Here is a 12663-nt window from a genome sequence, read left to right on the forward strand (position 1 = left end):
CAAAAATGGAACAAAAGTAAAGACATGTTGCAAACACAACACAGCTCTGCTACAACTTAGATACTTTTCCACTAGCCAGTGCAGAATTGCAAGGAAAGGTAACAAATCCATTATCTCACATTTTTTCTTTATTTCTGTATTTGTGTTTCTTACCCAGGTTACCTTTCTCTTCAATTGTTCTTTCACGGTAAGCTTTTCATAAGTGTAATTTTAAGTGTAAGTTAATCCTACATTCCCTATAAAACATATCCACAAAAAGTCAGCTCTCTCCACTTTTAGCTAAATTGCTAATAGCTCAATATTTGCTGTGTTGCAAGGGAATAAAAATGGTGTCATATTTTCATCTGTTTTCATTATGTTTAGCAAACTCATCTACGTTTGGTCATTAATTAAAATTACAACAAAGTCTCAGTCATAACAGGTTTCAAACAATGGAGACAATAAACAGCACCACACATTTGACATGCTACATAACCTGACAACCCCACATTCTAGTCACCCCACAAGCTCCAGAGAACTCCTCCTTGATTTACACATTATAATGCAATTAGAAAACATGCACAGGATATTCAGAGTTCTGGATTTTGATTTGTTGCCATATTGAACTCTGTGTATTGTAATTAATTAAAGAGCATTGTAACAGTCCCTCCAGGATTTTGCAAATTGGGAATTGCAACTGAAGTGATATTTGTAGGTTTATGCAATCTTATAAAACAAGAGAGTTTAAAGTTTAAGAATAGAGTTTAGAGGTAGACATAAGTTACATGTCTCTACAGTAATGCAGTGTGCAGGAGACTGAGGGAGAAACTGACAGAGAGAAAATTATTAGGTATGCTTGTAATCATGTGATGGTTAAAGACAATGGATAATGACAGCATAACTAAAAGGAAGAGCCAGAAGGTGACACAGACATGGGAAACAGCGTATAAAGTGACTTGCGAGGGTGTTAAGACAACAGCATTCAAACATCCCAGTTCACCAAATACTCTATGCCCATGAACCCTCCACATCTGCTCCTTTACCTAAGAAAAACTATTTTGAAAAAGCTAGACTAAAGAAATTTGTTTTCAGCCTGGACTTAAACACTGAGACTCTGTCTGAGTCCCGAACACTAATTGGAAGGCTGATCCATAACTGCAGGGCTCTGTAACAAAAATCTCTGCCCCCTGTTTACTACTTGAGGTAGTAAAGCTTACAGCAGTAAGTAACCTACACATTTTAATTGAAGTAGGTGCGGTGGATCATAAAAAAAAATATCGCTCAGGTTCTGTGACATGAGACCATTCAGTGCTTTATAGGTCAGTAATAGTATTTTATAAACAATGTGAAATTTGACTGGGATAGGAGTGATGTTTTCATATCTTGTGGTTCTAGTTATTACTAGACTAACTGGAGAGAGTTTATAGTCCTACTGGAACATCCAGACAGTAAAGCATTACTATAAACTAAATAAAATAAACCAACCTAGAAGTAACAAAAGCATGAACTAGAGTTTCTGCATCATGTAATGACATCATATTTCTTAGTAATATTTCTGATATAAAAGAGGGCTACCCTTGTGACATTAACTACATGAGCTTCAATTGAGAAACTGAAGTCAATAATCACACCAAGGTCTTTTACTTCTGGACATAATGAAACAGAAAGACCACCCAGGGTTACTCTGTGGCCCTAGTAAGAGAACTGAATTGAAATTCTGATAATTTGTTTAACACCTTTTACCTTTTAATTTCCTAGTTGATTGCTTGAAAGTTCATGTGTGGTTATTGTACCAGGGTACTAGTTATTTCTCTTTAATTATTTGAGTGGAGCTACAATATTTAAGGTATAGCGAAACACTGACTCTAAGTAATCAGTCACCTGACCAAGTACTGTGGGTTCAGACAGCGATCCAATCACTGGATGATAATTCTGGGAGACATTTGGTAAATCTCACTGCAGTAGCAGATGTAAATATACATTGAACATTTTTCAAATCTTTCCTATACTGTACTTAATTAATAATTTACAGGAATTATTGTGTAGTATACTTTAAGGTGAATAACTGAATGATAAGCTACAATTAATCCTCTGTTCTTTATATACTCAACACTTAGTAAATTATTTAGTGAAGTTATACATCTACATGACATTAAATGTTAATTAAACCTTTTGCAAATTCTCCACTGGCTTTAGCATTCATTGTGTTTCACTTGAATTCATTGATTTTGCACTGTATTAGCTCTGTCATTTTATCAATTAGAAAATAGAAATTATACATTATATATGTAAATGAGAAATGTTGGTGTTTTACAAATACATATTATTTATTTATTTATTTATTTATTTGCCTATATTTCAATGCCTGGGTGGTTCTGTACCCCAGTGTGTCCAAAATGTGCATAGTAATTAATTGCCTGTTGCTGGGGTGAGCATAATTTCCATTTGACTGCAGTGGCTGCCCTTTTAAAGGTTGATTTATTCTGTCCTTTTTTAAAATTAGCCTCTTATACCTCTCTTTGTCTTTTTTTTCTCTCCTCTCCCATTTATTCCTCAAGCCGCCATATTGCAGGATGAGGTCCAGTAGTGATTGGATGCCCCTGTTGACATTATAATGTGAGTAACCACTTATTTCTGTGCTCAGTATAAGAACTGCAGAACCTTTTTCAGTCATCCTAATATTCCACGGATTCCAAGGCTGGACTTTTCTGTCAGTCAGATCACAACACTAATATAACACTATACTGCTGCCACTGCTGTGATGACTGAACAGGTTTCACAGCTCTTGTTTTTTCAGATTGTTGTGTGATGATTGGTGTGTATATGCAGAGCTCCCCTCTCGACAAGACCCACTGGTGCTGGAAATGTCTTCATTCAGGGCAAGTGCTGTGTTTCAGTGGAGTAGAAAGACAGTCAAGAGCATTTGGATCTGAGCCTAAATTGCTTTATTCTGTTTTATGGTCATTTTGAAAATATATGAAGTGAGTGAGAGTGAGTTTAACTAGATTATAGTTAACCTTTAGAACATGGCCCGTATTAGATTTTTATAAATGCCATTCAACGTTATATTCACACTGTACAGAAGAGTTTTTTTTTTTTTGACAAAACAGTACTAAAATACTGATCATTGTTTCTTTCTGAAAGTTGCTTGAAGCAAACCTCAGAAATGATTAATTACGTGTATTGAAATGCCAGAAGGCAACATTTGTTCTAGATATAATTTCTCATTTATTGGCATTCAAGCACACTCAATCAATAAAATGTAAATAATGCTGTTTATATGTAGTCATGTCTGGATAATTAGAATGCAAATTTGCAAACAACATATTAACAACCTTTCAACCCTGTCCATTTATTTTATTTTCTTATGAAAGATTCCTGGCCTATCATCCTATTGGTTTTTGTGTATATTTTATGGACAATAGATTTCACTCATGCAGCAGCAAGATATGGTGCTGTATTAGAAGCCGGTAGAATAAGCAGAGCCGTCTTTCTGTTTGTGTTCTGTTTGTGTTCATTTCTATTTAATGACCCTAGAGGAAAGACTGCCTCACTGATTCATTGAGCAGATGCCTGAACACAATGCCCAGTCTCTGATGAATGCTGCCACTCTTTCATTTTTCCACCCCTTGAATCATTTATTTGATGTTTCTGAAGTTCTACTATATACACAGACTTTCATTAGATGTGTTCTGGATGACTTTAGTGTGCTTTGTATTATCTGTGTGAATATACAGTAGACAGCATGTATTGTAAACTTGTCTAGATTTTTTCAATATAAAATATAAGACCATTCTTAGAAAGCATTTAATATTATTATCATTTTATATGATATATGGAATATATAAAAATATTTTTTTTGTTCTTGTCCCATTGTCCTTGTATTGTGTATCTCATTTGGATTAAAAATAATAATAATAATAAGGAAATTTAGGAAAGGACACAAGAATCCAGTTAACAATGCTGTGTTTACTGTATTTACAAAATTATATCTACCCACCCCCCCACGCACACGCACACACACACACACACACACACACACACACACACACACACACACACACACACACACACACACACACACAAACACACATTCAAAACAAGCATTCAGTTGTAAGAACTAGTCTGTGTTTATTTTTATGCTTAATCCTGTAGAGTAATAATTTCCAAAGTGGTATACATAAAAGCCACGATGCTGACATTTTTCCACCTCTCCAGACTCTCTCTGAGCTATTAAAACAAAACCCAATCTGATCATGCATTAAGCTAATTCTGCAGATGCCCTAGCTGCCTTCTAACCCTTTTAAATGAATAGAGTCATGATGCTTGCTGTTATGAGTAATGGTAGTGTCTACAACTTGATAGCTTATATTTTCCTGCCATCAGTGAGTGCAGATAAACAGTGTTCTAAATGTTTATACTTATTAAATTGAACTCAAACAACTAGCCAAAAAATCCATTTAATTTATTGATGCCTTACAAGAACTGTCACAAAAAATTGGCCACTGCCAGCAGACGGCACTGGAATACTGATGAGGTGAACCTTTTTCAACCTCTATCTATGTCAGATTATAGGCCAAGATAATGGCGTGTGTGTGTGTAGATAGATAGATAGATAGATAGATAGATAGATAGATAGATAGATAGATAGATAGATAGATAGATAGATAGATAGATAGATAGATAGATAGATAGATAGATAGATAGATAGATAGATAGATAGATAGATAGATAGTAATGCTGCAATAAAGCTTATTTATACAATTATCCATTCATGTGGCAGCAGTGCAATGTTTAAAGGTGTGAAATCATGCAGATAGAGGTCAAGAGCTTGAGTTAATGCTTGCAGCAAACACATCATAATAGGGAATGATTGTTGCTAGCAGGTGGTCTGGTTCCAATATTGATCTCCTGGGATTTTTTTATGCACAACAGTCTCTCAAATTTACACAGCACTTACATCTAGTTAAGAGCAGTTCTGTAGGTTTCAGGCTGCAGTGAGCAAATGAAAATGGACCGTTGAAGATCAGAAAGACGATAAATCTTGATTTCTGTTGGTATATGCAGATGAATTTTGTGTCAGTAGAATCCATGGACCCTGCCTGGTTTCTCTCAACAGTTCAGGCTGGTGGGGGAAATGTAGCAGTGTGCAGAATGATTTGTGGCAAATAATAAACCCCTTAATACCAGTTGATCATTGTCGTAATGCCACAACATTCCTTAATTGACAAAACTCATTGTCGAGAGTATTACATCTGATTTCCTTCCTGATGCAACCCTCCCATTTTATACAGGATTGGGACTGGCACTGAGAATTAACCCTTTATTGGCTGGGTTGGTTCTCTGCCCGGGAATCAAACCTAGGCTGGAGGAGAGAGTTTACTGACATAATTCAAAATTTGTAGTGCTTTTAACAAAAGACATTTTCACAGGAATATAACAATTCAGAATAAAAATTATTCAAATGTTCAAATTTATATGTATCCTTAATGGTCAAGCCAGAGGCGAAGGTTGCAAGTAAAAACTCCTTGAGACTATATAAGGAATTAACCTTGAGAGGAACTAGACTCAAACGTGACCCCATCCTCATCTGGGTGACACCAGAGAGTGTGATTGTAAACAGTTTACTCATACTATAATGGTTACTTCTAGCATAAGAATACCCAGTGCCATAAAGCACAAGTTGTCTTAAACTGGATCCATGAACATGACAAAAGGTTTCAATGACAAAATAAGAATTTATTGTACTTCAGTGGTTTATATACTCATGATATGAATCCAATTGTGCTTTTTGGGATGTGGTAGTATAACATCCAGTATGAACATTTCCCCTCCACAATGCCACAAGGCTGAATTTTAACTTACTTCTTCAGTTATCTCACTCATTTCCTGTTTGCATGCTTTAAAAAGCACATGGACCTTTCAATAGATATGAAGCAGTTTGCCTGCAACCTCTTAAGCTCTGAGCTGTGATTTCTCAGACAGCTATTTTGTGTATGACCCTTTTGCCTTTTCGTGTTTCTTGCCATTTGTCTAGTGCTTGTTGTTTTGACGTTACATTTGAGAATAATTTTTTTATCTTTACTCACCCTTCACAATTTCAGTCTGTGTATGGTTGTTGGATTGTTGTATGGTTGTCTGTGTTGGATTTTCTGCAATGATTCTTTTTGTTTCTTTCTTTTTCAGTTGCAATGGAGTTGGTCGTCTGGAGTGTCTGGTCGACTAGGAGGGATACGGCCCGGAGGAGCCCTCGTGGTTGAAGGCGGGGGATGTCCTGCACCCATTGCTCACAGCCGACTTTCACCAGCAACCTACATCTCCCAGAATCCTTCACCGCCGCTGATTACGCTGCCACCTGTTCCTCATCAACCACTCCCTACATAAGCTGAACTTGAACTCTACGCCGGTGCGAATTCTCAATGTGTTTCTACTGTCATTCTGAGCGTTTCCTGTGTATTTCTAGTTTGGTTTTGATCCTGTTACTGTTTACTGGTTTTTCTGATTGCTTGCTGCCTGCCCCGACCTTGTGCCTGTTTTCCATTGATGATTTCTGTATCTGCTCTGATATTGTGTTTGCCGGCTTTGACCCTGCCTGTCTGACTTCGAGTGTTTGTTCATTAAAACCGCTGCACATGGATCCTCAGCCTGTTGACCACTCATTACAGCAGACTTCGCCACCCACTGATCCAGCAGCTGTCATCCAGCTTGCCACTCAGCTCACCACGCTCACCGGAGCCCTCGCCGAGGTGTTGCAGAGCCTGCGTGGAGCTGCCGAAACGCCGAGCCTACAACCTCATCCGCATCAGAGAGAGAGACGAATGGAAGACTGCTTTCTCGACCCAATCTGGCCACTATGAGTATTTGGTCATACCATTCAGCCTTTCTAACAGTCCGGCGGTCTTTCAGTCCTTCATCACCGACGTGCTTCTCAACATGTTAGACCGCTTGGTAATTGTCTATATCGGCGACATCCTCATCTATTCCGAAAACCTGCAGGAGCACGTTCAACACGTGAGGGCAGTATTGCAGCGCTTGATTCAGCACCGTCTCTACGCCAAGGCAGAAAAGTGTGAGTTTCACCAGACCTCGACAGCCTTCCTGGGCTACATCATTTCGGCTGAGGGGGTCGCCATGAACGAAACAAAGGTACAGGCGGTGCTACAGTGGCCTCGATCACGGAAGATCAAAGATTTGCAGCGCTTTCTAGGGTTCGCCAACTTCTACCACCGTTTCATCCGTGGATTCAGCACAATTGCTGTGCCCCTGACATCTATGACCAAGAAAGCACCAACCTGACTCACTTGGTCATCGGAGGTGGAAGCCGCGTTCCGGCACCTGAAAGAAAGCTTTACCTCGGCACCCATTCTTCACCACCCAGACCCGGACCGGCCATTCATAGTGGAGGTGGACGCCTCCAGCACAGGAATCGGGGCCATCCTGTGTCAATGCCAGGGGTTGGCCAATAAGATGTTCCCGTGCACGTTCTTCTCCCGCAAGTTGTCACCTATGGAGCGCAACTACGATGTTGGGAGACCATGAGCTGCTGGCCATAAAAGCGGAATTCACTGAGTGGCGGCACTGGCTGGAAGGCGCGCAGCACCCCTTTGTCGTCCTCACCGACCACCGAAACCTCGAATACCTACGCGCCGTGAAAACCATGAACCCACGCCAGGCACGGTGGGCCATGTTTTTTACCCGCTTTCAGTTTACTGTAACCTACTGACCAGGGAGCAAGAACGCCAAAGCCGACGCCCTGTCGCGCGTACACAGAGAGACTGACCAGAACACGCCAGCTGAACCCATCATCCCCGGAACTCGCATCCTCGCTCCCATCCAGTGGGACATCCTGACCAAAATCTCCCAGGTCAACGTGAAAACAACACCACCAGCTGAATGCCCCTTGACCAAGACCTACGTGCCCGAGAACCTGCGTACAGCCCTCTTGCACGCCAGCCCTGGCTCCGGCCATCCCGGCATCTCAGGAACTATCCACCTCGCTCAAAATCAATTTTGGTGGCCGTCCCTGCCCACGGACACCTGGGAGTTCGTCCGAAGTTGCACAGTGTGCAACACCTCTAAAGCCTCCCATCAACGCCCCGAGGGTTTGTTACAACCTCTGCCCATTCCACAACGACCATGGTCTCACATCACTCTAGACTTCATTACCGACTTGCCCCGATCAAACAACTACAGTACACAGTCATTCTAACCGTCATTGACCGGTTCTCTAAGGCCTGCCACCTGATCCCTCTGACCAAGCTCCCCACAGCCTTCGAGACAGCAGAAGCGCTATGTAATTCCATTTTCTGCTTTTATGGTCTACCTGAAGACATCGTTTCTGACAGAGGTCCCCAGTTCATGTGACGGGTCTGGACAGCTTTCTTCAAACGACTGAACATCAATATCAGCCTCACCTCGGGGTACCACCCACAGTCCAACGGGCAGACCGAGCGCTTGAACCAGAAAATCATCCGCTTCATCCGGTCATATTGCCAAAGCCACCTGAGTGAATGGAGCAGGTACTTGATGTGGGTGGAACTCCTTCATTAAACACGCCACCGGTCTAACCCCCTTTCAATGCGTCCTGGGTTTCCAGCCTCCCTTATTCCCGTGATCCGGTACACCCACCGACCTGCCGGCCGTGGACGATTGTTTTCGCCAGAGCGAAGAGGTCCGGTGGCACACCACATCAACAGCTGCAGAGGGCCATCTGGAGACAGAAGACCCAGGCTGATAAGTGCCGCAGGGCGCACCCCGAATACAAACCCGGCCAGTGGGTGTGGCTCTCGACCCACGACATCTGTCTCCGCCTGCCCTGCCGCAAACTAAGCCCCAGGTATGTGGGGCCGTTTCGGATCCTCAGACAGGTTAACCCAGTCTCGTACCATCTCGCGCTGCCCCCGACCAACCGCATCTCACCTACCTTTAATGCCTCACTACTGAAACCTGCCAATGACCCGAGAATGGACCCTGAAAGCACCAACGACCCGTCTGAACCACTGCCCTTGCTGATCGACGGCAAAGAGGCATATCGAGTCCGAGGTGGTCGTCTGGAGTATCTGGTCAACTGGGAGGGATACGGCCCGGAGGAGCGCTCGTGAGTGAAGGCGGGGGATGTTCTGGACCCATCGCTCACAACCGACTTTCACCAGCAACATCCTGACAAGCCAGCTCCCAATTCTCGAGGAAGACCCCGACGTTGCGAGCGCCCTTGCGTCGGGAGCCGCTCACAGGGAGGGGGCTCTGTCACGGTCAGTGTGTCACACGCCCCTCCCGAACGCCAGCAAAGGGAAGCATCCCCAGAATATTAAGCTCTTCCGGACTACATCTCCCAGAATCCTTCACCGCCGCTGATTACGCTGCCACCTGTTCCTCATCAACCACTCCCTACATAAGCTGAAATTGAACTCTATGCAAGTGTGAAGTCTTGATGTGTTTCTACTGTCATTCTGAGCGTTTCCTGTGTATTTCTAGTTTGGTTTTGATCCTGTTTCTGTTTACTGGTTTTTCTGATTGCTTGCTACCTGCCCCGACCTTCAGCCTGTTTGCCGTTGCCGATTTCTGTATCTGCTCTGATACTGTGTTTGCCGGCTTTGACCCTGCCTGACTGACTTCGAGTGTTTGTTCATTAAAACCGCTGCACATGGATCCTCAGCCTGTTGACCCCTCATTACACACACACACACACACACACACACACACACACACACACACACACACACACACATATATATATATATATATATATATATATATATATATATATATATATATATATATATATATATATATATATATATATATATATTTGCATGCTCGTACAACTGATGAATCTGCAGACTCTCAGCAAGTAACACTTGGTGCAATCCTCAAAAAGCAATGATTATTCTGGGGTTCCTTCCTTCATAATATTATGCTCATGGTGCCATGTGTAAATTTGTTTGCTCTGTCAGAGCATGTAAATATAAAGCTACTTAATGTTTCTTTTACAGTTACAGAACTACTAGAACTGTTCTACTATAGTGAACTTTAAATACTAATTACAATAGCAAATAGCTTAGCAAATCAATGTTAGAGATTGAACCATGACTTTAGTCTGATTTATGTGGCTTTTACCGGTTGCAGTGTAAAATTACAAGTTGGAACTAGAGGGCTGCATTGGGATTGGGCTCCCGCGGGACCCGCGGGACCCAACGCAAATCTCGCGGGAGCGGGTGGTTTCACCTTTGCCCCGGGCGGGAGTGGGCAGTCAGAAAATTTAGCGGGAGATCCGTGGGACCCGGTGGGATTTGACGTGTAGCCTAATAATAAGAACACATGACGTTGAGAAGAAGATTAAAGGCGGTTTACTTGACAAAAGCAAAGCAACGCAAGTCAGAAATCTGGACACAATTCTCAATTGTCACAAAAAAAATTGGAAAGAGTTAAACTTCGTAAGTTGCAATAAATGTGCAAAAGTGTTAATTTACAACGGACATAAATCTGGCACGTCTGGCCAGAGGCGACATACATGCACAGTTCTCAGTGGTTAAAGCAAGCTCTCATTCTCTCATTCTCCAACCTCTCATTCTCCATTGTCGCACTTTAAAAAATGATGTGCCGCTAGTTGTGGTTTTGTTAAAACGGTTAATGTTTTATAATAAAAGAACAAATGTTTTTGTTAGGTGTGTTGCTTTGGTTTAGTATTAAATTATCTTATTTAAATGCAATCATGTTTAATTCTGTTATTCTGGACTTTAGCCTGAACTAATAATTAGTCTGATCATTTGTATACAATCAAAATTTTCACAAGACCTCAAGAAAAAATCCGCGGGAGTGGGCGGGAGTGGACACAAACATTGCATGTGCGGGCGGGAGTGGAACACGCAGCTTGCGGGCGCAGGCGGTCCTGGTCAGAAATTCAGCGGGAGAGCGCACGTGCGGGTTTATAAAAACAGCGCAGGGCTCTAGTTGGAACTGATTAAAATGAAGGATACACTAGCTTGATGAAACAGGAGTGATAAGTCTGCCCATTTACACTGATAGGTGTAGGACTGCTGCAAACTTTATGGTCCTCCTCCATGCAGATAGGACTAATGGCATAATGACGCTACCAAATCACACAGAATGAAACCTTCATGCATACAAAGTTTAACGGTTACTTGTATCTGTAAATGTTTTTACTGCTGTTAAAAATCATTTTATTTTTTCATAATTTTTGCTTGAAATAAGCGAAAGCTATGACAAAATCCCTCACACACTCAATGGAGCACTAAAAGGTTTCCTAATTACTTCAAGTTGAGCATTCTGCTTGGGTTGAATTACAATTTCCTTAATTAGAGAACAACCTCAGCCTCGTCTGATCCTTCTCCTCAGGGTCCTCATCCCCTTGCCATATAACAGCTTCACAAAGCCGCTATCGTCATCTCATTTACTTCCTCTGGCAAACACAGGCCATAAATCATTTCAGAGCAGCAAGCAGGCTGTTTCCACTGCTATGAAATATGCATATTTTGTCCAGGTGGTTAGTCATTCATGCTGCATGTGATGCTGATAATGTAGGCTGAAATGACCTCTAATAGGGCTTGATGAATTTCTGTTTTCACAGCGTAAAAGTGCCCATGTAAGTTTATGTAAACCTCTGCCTCAATAATTGTTATAATAGTCTGGTGACACATTGCTAAGTTGTTTTTATTGTATTTCTTATTAATACAAATCAAATGTGATAGATTTGTGACAAAAACACTAAGACTAACTGGAACTTACAGACTAATGAAGATCAGATTTGGGCTGTAATGGAACACAGAATTATAATAGTAATTATCCAAAATACAATAGTGAATTATTTGTATTCAGTCCATGAAATAATTTAAAGGTATTCTTCAGAAAACATTTACTTACCCTTAGAAAAAAAAAATTGTGCCCTTAAAAGACGTATACTAATCGTATTATGAATGTTAGATTTTGTGTCCTTTATATATTTACTAAACACATTTAGGGCAGTTAATTCGGTACTTTTTCATAGAATCCACCTTAACCCTTCTGGTAACAATGATAGTAGCATTTGTTTAATATGTCATTGTTCAATTAAAATGCCATTTATTATTGTAGCTAGTGTTGTAGCGCTTAACCATTACAACTTATTTTTTTAGCATTATTCTGCAATGAAGCCAAGACAACATCCATTTAACTATTGAAACAAATTAAACTTGTCCCAAGACAGTGACACAAAGAAATCTAGTCCTGCATGTTACTAATTTCTATGCAAGAAATACCGTTAATATAATGTATACAGCACTTCAAACATAAAATAAGCTATTGAAGAAAAACTATTTCAGACATTTGACCTTGCTGTGACCCTGTAATGAGACGCTCGCCCACTCAGTGGCAGAGGCATAACAATGCTTTAACCTATCTCAGGCAAAAACCTTGTTTTCTGTATACTTTTTTTTTTTATTTCATTTGGCTATATTTTGCTTTTACATAACACAGAAGAAAGTTTAAAAAAAAATCTGTGTAGAAATCACAAATACACAAAATATGGGTGACTAGCATTCTTGCTAATGGCATGTGAGACATACAGTAAAGGCATTTCCACTGATTCACTGATTACACAACAAAAATATTACTTTCACTGTATAATTTGTATAATTTGGGCAACATGGTTGTACATGGACGTGCTTGACGTTACCAGTGAATATCACA

General features: G+C 40.9%; 1 long non-coding RNA gene across 1 annotated transcript; it reads left to right on the plus strand.

The window, feature by feature from the left end:
* Positions 1-6304, plus strand: LOC125141000. The gene is made up of 3 exons (XR_007140312.1): positions 1-98; positions 2538-2595; positions 6166-6304. It is a non-coding gene; the product is annotated as an uncharacterized LOC125141000 (long non-coding RNA).
* The last annotated feature ends 6359 nt before the right edge of the window (positions 6305-12663 follow it).

Source organism: Tachysurus fulvidraco, chromosome 4, assembly GCF_022655615.1.
Source record: "Tachysurus fulvidraco isolate hzauxx_2018 chromosome 4, HZAU_PFXX_2.0, whole genome shotgun sequence".
NCBI classification, from domain to species: Eukaryota; Metazoa; Chordata; class Actinopteri; order Siluriformes; family Bagridae; genus Tachysurus; species Tachysurus fulvidraco.